Source organism: Mustela nigripes, chromosome 4 (genome assembly GCF_022355385.1).
Source record: "Mustela nigripes isolate SB6536 chromosome 4, MUSNIG.SB6536, whole genome shotgun sequence".
Classification (NCBI taxonomy): Eukaryota; Metazoa; Chordata; class Mammalia; order Carnivora; family Mustelidae; genus Mustela; species Mustela nigripes.
In genome coordinates this window covers 33,263,316-33,271,896 of record NC_081560.1, presented here as the reverse complement: position 1 = coordinate 33,271,896, position 8,581 = coordinate 33,263,316, and the positions used below count along the sequence as shown (strand labels likewise).

The following is an 8,581-nucleotide window of genomic DNA, read 5'->3' as shown; positions in this document are numbered from 1 at the left end:
AACAAACTGCAGAGATTATTTTCAAATATGGTGTGACTTTACGGCTCCAGTTCTTAAACACTGGGCCAGCCAGTCAGAATCTCAGAGGAGGCAATGTAAGGCTGATGGGTAAGTGGAAATTGAAAGAGTTGAAGAGAGCCTTCTGGAGGAGATGCCATTCCACTGAATACTGAATGAGTAGAAGTTAAATACCTCCACAGGAGTGGTGCCGGTGAAAGGGCAGGAGGTTGAGGGGTGGGAAGTGGACGATGGTAGGCGGGTAGAGTGGTGACAGGTGGAGAAAGGGAATGGAGGAAGGTGAGAAGGAGGAGAAGATCTGCTTGTCAAAGCAGCTACGAAAGGACTGGATTTTTCACTCGATATTTTAAAGACTGTCATTCTAAAGCCCTCATCAGGTGCTTTTATAGTGAAAGCAGGGTTCCTGATCAGGAGTGCTCAATTTTGAGTAAGAAAAGGTAAGGAGTTACATTTTCTTTCTTTATCCAAATAAAAATATTACTTCAGCAGAGATTTGCATTGCTGTTGCTCTACTTGTCTTTGATCAAGCCACTTTCAGCTCCCATTATTTGTCCCTTCTTTTCCTCTGGCCTCTAGCTTTCTTATAACTAAACTTTCAGATTTTCCTCCTTTTTTCTGAAAGGAAGCTCTCTCCTTCCCACAGAACATTCTCCACTCTGTCCCACTGGGACACATAGCTTCATGGTATCTCATATACCCTATTGTGATTGATCCTGGTTTATATCCTGAAATCAGTTATCCTTAGTCTGAAATTTGATTTTACTGCATAGCCTCACAGCATCTATGGCCATGTTTTCCTTTCAAATATCTGTAGTTACTCTCTTTTTTGGAAGGGAGAGGGAAGAGTGAAATGCATAATTCTTTTCTCCTCTCAGTCTTTTTTGATGTTAACTAGTACATCTGTTTAACTAGTACTCAACCAAGTGTAGCCTTATGCTCCCTCTATGCTGTTTTCTTTCATACATCTGCCTATCTGATGTCATATATCACTATAAACAAATAAACATGAAGGGATTTAGTTTGTATTATTTTTCTGGTTTTGCTTCTTCTCAGGAGGATAAATTTTATTTATTTTTTTCCTGAGGGATACTTAGATATACTTCTTACATCTCACATAATTTTGTTTCATAATCAACTATTGGAGCTTCATCAAGATCCAAAAATAACTTTTCCCTTTCTGACCTAAATTTAGAACCAATTGAGAGATAGAGGGTGAGTCAGAGCAGCCTCAAAAAAGTTGAATATAGGGCACCTGGGTGGCTCAGTGGGTTAAAACCTCTGCCTTCGACTCAGGTCATGATCTCAGGGTCCTGGGATCGAGCCCAGCATTGGGCTCTCTGCTTGGCAAGGAGCCTGCTTCCTCCTCTCTCTCTCTGCCTGCCTTTCTGCCTACTTGTGATCTCTCTCTGTCAAATAAATAAAATCTTTAAAAAAAAAAAAAAAAGGTGAATATAAGACCTTGGCTTTAGATCTGTAGTCGTAAAGATCATCCAACATTTAGACCCTGAATGAGCGCACTGGACCCAATGAGTTCAAGGCAGAGCTGGAGAACTGCAGACCTTCACCAGGCCATCCTCATGGGGCTGAGTCTTCCCTGAATTGCTCACCCCTCTGGGAAGGAATGAGTCAGGGTGGCTAGAACTGGGACTGACATATTCAATGAAGTTTCTCCACATGGAAAACAGGAAGCCAAGAGAAAAGGAGATTCCTATATGAGAGGATATGGAAAGAAGCCTGATTTACATTTGTCTCCTTGATAACATTACCTTCCATTCCCTTCATATTGGTGTTTTGTGTTTTATTTTAAATGGTGAATTGTCTTTTAAGTAATCACTTAGGTAATACTATTGAATATAATTATTTAAAGCTTTCCTTGCTTCACATTTCTTAAATTGAGGTCATTTCACTCTCCCCTTCAGGATATATCACTGTTCTATTGTAGCTGTTATCCAGGAAAAATAATTGGTATTTTTACAGCATAGTCTTTAATAATGCTCATATTTTAATATTTATAAAGTGCATTTCCCTGAGTTGATTTTATCAGTGACTTCCAAAATAGTTTCCTTTTACAAAGATATCAGAACAGTACACATAACTGTCCCCAAAGCATATCTGGAATAAAACAGCTTGGGAACATGAGTCAGAAAAGGTGTGTAACCAGCATAGTTCTGCTACTGAAATGGGTTTTCCAGGGCAAGCAAAAGAACATTGTAGATTGTTTAAAGATTTCAAGACCTGGGACATAGATTTTAAGAATGTCAAACACAGGGCAGGGAGGAGTCCACTGGGATGCTTTTCTGCATTAGAATTTGTACCTCTATCTGGCTTTTGAATGACCTCCTGCGTACCCCCACCAAGAGAAAAAAATAAGAGAGAGAAAGAGAGAGATACTCTCTTATAACAGCTTTAATAGGCATTCTTAAAATTGGATGCTTGGACTTCCTCCAACTGGTGTCTTTAAAACAGCCATTGTTTAAGAGGCAAATAGGATGAGTTAATCCATTAGGAGAAAGTTGAATCCTTTGCTTCCGCCAGATTCAGCTTCACTGTCATCAGATCTGTCATTTCATTCAAAGTTCTTGGCCTCACTGGCTATCATCCCTCTCTGTCATCTTTGAAATGCCTTCAACATCCCCTGTGTGGTCCCATTGCCTCACCTAAATTTGCATTAGGCTGACTCATTCATTCCCCGGCAGGTTATTTGATGTGTTTTTCCCCTAATGGCGGCCATCCCGTATAAAGCTGTCTGTTACCAGCTCTTATCACAGTAGGATTCAGAATGCTCATTTTGGAAAGACTGCAGGTCTTAATAGATGGTAGAGAATTCAATAAGATGCACACAGAGAGTTTAAGAATTGTTTTTATAAGACTTGAAGTCCATTTTGCTTATATTAAAATGGTTTTCTGCAGAGGGTGAAAAATCCTGCTGGCAATCAGAGAATTGTGTGACATTCAAGTCTGCCCAGAGTAAGTGGCCAAGCAGAGCAGTCTCTGGTCTACAGGATTTGCATTGTTCTGCTAAATTTACTATGCCAAAAACACTCAGTTGCTCCCTTTCACCAGCCTTTAAGGTCACAAGACAGACAGTTCTTTCTTGATTACTCAAACAAATACACGTCTGATTCAGAGTGGGAAAAAGAGAGTTGCCAACAGTCAAAGCCTAGGAGGGGCAAGGCTGCTTTCGCTTTTTAAGCCAACCTGATGAATCACCACATCCATGACTAATTGTAGTGTTAAAATGTGCCCTGTAATATAGCCTGCTTTTTAGAAAGGAAAATATTAACAAAGACACAAAGAAATATGGAAGAAAACTACACTCTTTTGAATGAACATGTAAATGGCCCAATAATCATAATTGGCTTGATAAACATCTGTATACAGTCTTTCAATTAAGTCTTGGAAAATACGGAATTGGCTTTGCTCTTAACCTGGCCTTCCTTATAGGAGTTAACCTCACAGACTTAAAAAAAAATGTCCAAGTGGTTTCTAAATTTCATAAGGTTAAGCATGAGCAGTGACTTCAATAAATTATGAAGCTGAAAGTCTTTCATTTTATGGAAATGATAAAAATAGACTGGCTTTTACATATGTATTACAAATATATGTGATATAAATATACACATATACATAATGCAGATACACATATCTATAAAATATGTATACACATATACATATATATGAGGTATATGTGTCTAATATATGGATATATATGTAAATCCCATGTTTTCCTTATATAGACATGAATGATATGGTAATTTTTTAAAAAACCCATAGTTTTTGTCCTCAGTTGTCTAGTCTGTTGGGGAAGAAAATACATAAACAGAAAACTTTAACATGGTGATAAAAGATCAATAATAGTTATATACAGATTATTATGGAAACGAAAAAGGAAATCTTAAGGGAGGAAAGCATATCAGGAAAAGATTTAGGAATGTGAGAAGTGAGCTGATCTTAAATGATTTGCGGCAGTTAATCTCATAAAAATGAAGGGAGGCAAGGAACATTGAATGGATGGCATTCCAGGTAGAGGAGATAGCGTAAGTCAAAAAAGGCAACTAGGAAAGAAACATCAGGGAATGTATAGGGCATGAAAATATCTTGACTCAAGTAGACCAGAGAGAGCCAAACTAAAGTCTATGACCAAGTCCAGCCTGCCATCTGTTCTTATATGGCCCATGATCTAAGAGTGCTTTTTTTCTTTACAAAATGTTTTAAAAATCTAAATAAGAATATTATTTCATATGTTTTACATTAAAATTATATGAAATTCAAATTTCAGTTTACACAAATAAAGTTTCATTGAAACACAAACATTCATTTAGGTATGGTCTATGGCTGTTTTCTTGCTACAATGCAGAGTTGAACAGTTGTGACAGAGACCGAATGTGTTATTCATTCAGTCTCTGTCACTTGCTTGCTTCACAGTGTACTGCAAATCACAGTGAAGCATTGTTTTGAGTGCCATGAATAACACCATATTGCAACATGTTATTTCATTATTATTACCAGTGCATACCTAGCAAGGTAAAACAAAAAGAGGAAATTGGACTTCAAATACAGGGCCATACTTTTAAGGCACAGTGGAGTGTGGATTACTTTATTGAATTATATGGCAAAACATTGTGTTTATAATACAATGAACTATAGCTATGCCTATATAATATTTGTTGATATTCCCAAATTAAGAACTTCTCACAATATTCTCAACTCATAGGAAAGTAATAGAAAAATTAGAAAATGGAATAACTCATCACAGCAGAATTCCTTCACAAAAATGTAAAAATCGAGAATGAAGTTGCAACCAAATTAAACTTCTGAGCAGCTCATTTGTTAGCCAGATATGGAAAGCCATTTACCATATTTGACTGCAGCAACTGAAGAAATATGTTCAGAGAAAACAAACTTGTTCAAAACTATTAGACTTTAGGGGCACCTGGGTGGCTCAGTGGGTTAAAGCCTCTGCCTTCGGCTCAGAGTCCTGGGATCGAGCCCCACATCGGCTTTTTGCTCAGCAGGGAGCCTGCTTCCTCCTCTCTCTGCCTGCCTCTCTGCCTACTTGTGATCTCTGTCAAATAAATAAATAAATAAATAGGCCTTTCCATGATAATGGTTGCTTGTAAAGTTGAGGGTATTCGAAGTAATATCAATAGTCAATTGGAAAAAAAAAGACAAATAATTTCAAATGGTTTTCTTTGATTTTTGATGACTCAAGAGTTAATCCTGAATTTGAAGTGACAAAAGAATTAACCTCCAAAGGGCCCCTGTGTGGCTCAGTCATTAAGCATCTGCCTTCAGCTCAGGTCATGATCCCAGGATCCTGGGATCATTCCCTGCATCAAGCCCCAGGTACAGCTCCACAATGAGCCTAGATCATGCTCCCTGCTCAGCAGGAAGCCTCCTTTTCCCTCTCCCACTCCCCTTGCTTGTATTCCCTCTCTTGCTGTCTCTCTTAAAAAAGAATTAGCTTCTATGAGCAGTTTGCATTGGAAATGGTATAGATGACAATATTTTTGAAGAAGTTGAGAAAACTAATTCAATACAACTCAAAGTGGAATCTGCTAAGATGTGTTACAACTGATAGTAGTAAAAATATATGTGAAGTAGAAAAGGCTTATTTGAATACATTTATAAATCTTATGAAACTGTAAAGTGTTTACTCATTGTAATAGTCATCAGCAAGTACTTAGCAGAAATTATTTGAATCTATATGTGTCGCTGACCAAGTAGTATCAACGGTGACTACAATGACTCATAGACCATTATTTCAATGAGTTTTTGTCAGAAGTAGAAACTGAATAACCTGATTTGCCCTACCATACCAAAGTTCAACAGTTTAACAGTGGTTAACACTTAATTGAAATATTTTGACCTCAGGGCCAAGACTGAGGTATTTCTTGGTTTAAAAAAGAAAAGAACCACTCAAAGCCATAATTATTGAACACTAAATGGTTTTGAAAATAAGCTTTTGCTGTAGACTTGAGTACATTTCCTAATTAATTTAAATTATAAGGCAAATCATCATTTATAGGTAAAACTCCATGACAACTATTGTTATTTGAATCATAATAAATGTTAAGCTTTTTTATATACTTCTATTTGTCAAAAGTTAAAACAAGAAGTAAGATATTCAGTTGAATATAGATTCACAACAGATACATGTTTTGACCTCAAACTACATATAGTCCCAGGTGTGTTTTTCACACCTAAATGAAAGTGATAAGGAAATTTCTATATTTTAAAATCCATTTAACTGTGCAATTGATGAGCTTCTACCTAACCTTCCATTAGAAGTGATTAATATCCAATATAATGGCATGTTAAAAATTAAATGTGGAGAAGAATTTAGTGGAATACCATAAATGCTTTCCAGACAATGATGATGTTCAATTAAAATTTTATGCTCATGGATAGATATCAGCATTTGGAAATACCTGTGTAAAAAGACATTTTCAAAGTGAAACACTGGAAACCTCATTACAGATCAACATTGACAGATAGATGTGCCTTCACAATAAACTTTGATGGATAGAGATTACTAACTTTAAATTCCTATTAAACAAATGTTATTCATAGGAAAAAATGCCATTATCCTCATAAGTGGACCAATAGTTCAAAAATAACTATACTCAATTATTATTATTGTATTTTTAGTTCTGCTAAACAAAATTTGTGGAAATTTGTTTTCTCTCTTGTTACATACTTATCTTCACAATATCTTCAATTTTGCTTTTTGGCCCACAAAGCCTAAAATATTTACTGTATTGCTTTTTTCAGAAAAAAATTGCTGATCCTTACATAGAGTACACAACAATAATCAATGCAAGGCAAAAATTCAGTGGAGTGACATATAAATAATAAATGCAAGATTCAAATACATATCTGCCTGAACCCAGGGCTCATATACTTTATACAGCTAAGCTTCATTGTTTTACAAAAAAATATAGATAATCATAACAAATAAAAATTAAACCCATCTCATTCATAACCAATACCACTTAGTGGTATTAAAATTTTCAGTATATCATCCTATACCTGTCATAGTAACCAAAATCAAAAAGATAAGAAATAACAAGTGCTAGGAAGGTTGTAGAGAAAAAGCAACCCTCCTTCACTGTTGGTGGGAATGTAAATTGGTACAGTCACTGTGAAAAATAGTATGGAAGTTACTCAAAAAATTAATAATAAAATACCATATGATGCAATAATTTCAATCTTTTTCTTTTTAATGCATACTCACACACTAACCCACTCCCAAATATTTACAAACTTTCACCCCAAAGTATAACATCTTTTTATATTATAGTTTTTAATATTATGTCTTGAACATTTTGTCATTAAATATTATTCAACAGAATTATATATAATTGTTACATAGTATTTTATCATGCAGTAATTCATAGGTATTTAACCACTGTCTTAATGTTAATCATTTAGTATGTTTCTACTTTTTCTTATTACAAATACTATTTATTTTCTTGGTGCACAAATATTCCTACATATTTAAAGTTATTTATCTCACTGATATAAAATCCTAGAAGAACAGAGAATCAAACTATATGGTTATTAAAAGTTCTTTTTACTAATGACTAAAAATAGCCCTTTTATTGACACCAAATTTGTGACAGTTTAAAATTCTACTACCAGCACTTAACTATATCCTTATTAGTAATATGTACTATTGTTATAAAGCCTTGCTTAAGAGGCAAAAAAGTCAGATATTACTATTTTGATTTTTATTTCTTATACTCCCAATTATGTTAAGGAATTTTTAACCTATGTGTCTTTCTTTCTAAATTGATAATTAATGCCACGTAACCATTAGATTATTTATTTATGAAGCTATAATTCTTGATATATATGTTTAAATTTTTTCAGAAGTTTTCAAATTTCCTTCTATTTTTATTTATGTATTTTTGACCTTTAAATTTTAAAATTTCCTATTGTTCATATTTCATATCGTTAGATTTATTTAGTTTTATGTTAGTCTAACTTAATTTAGTCTTTTCCTTCATGTATTTGCCTTTGCTTTGGTGCTATACAAAATTTCTTTCCCAAAATGCAAATATTTATTCTTAATTTCTGTTAGCTTCAATTTTTATTTTCTAATTTTCCTAATTTTCTTATCTAATTCCTTAATTTATTGAAAGTTTATTTTTATGAAAACTATTAAATGTTTTTTTATTATTTTTTCCAAATTACCATTTATTAAATAGTACTATCTTTATTTTATGATTTGAGTTGGTAGCTTTGATTTATACTAAAATCTTTTATTTATTTAATTTATACTAAATTCCTTAAGACTTGTTTATGAATTGTTGATCCTATGGCTTTAATCAGCCCATTTCTACAAAAGTAATCCACTGAATAATTGAATTTTAGAATATGCAGCAATGCAGAAAAATCAGGAAACACAGAACCACTGCACATTATCATAATAAAAGTGACTTAATATAGGAAGCAGGGCTTGCACAAGTATGGAAGGAACTGGAGGAGGGAAGGTCTAGAGATGGCAACAAAAGGATCATAGACTCAGTGACTAATGACTTCTGCCCAAAGACCTAGA

At 34.4% G+C, this 8,581-nt stretch overlaps 1 long non-coding RNA gene across 1 annotated transcript in view; it reads left to right on the top strand.

The window, feature by feature from the left end:
- Window positions 1-272: 272 nt before the first annotated feature.
- Window positions 273-8,581, top strand: part of LOC132014968 (uncharacterized) — a 31,032-nt gene continuing 22,723 nt past the window's right edge. The window contains exon 1 of the long non-coding RNA XR_009403509.1: window positions 273-455. This is a non-coding gene — a long non-coding RNA (uncharacterized LOC132014968). The remainder of the gene's footprint in view (window positions 456-8,581) is intronic.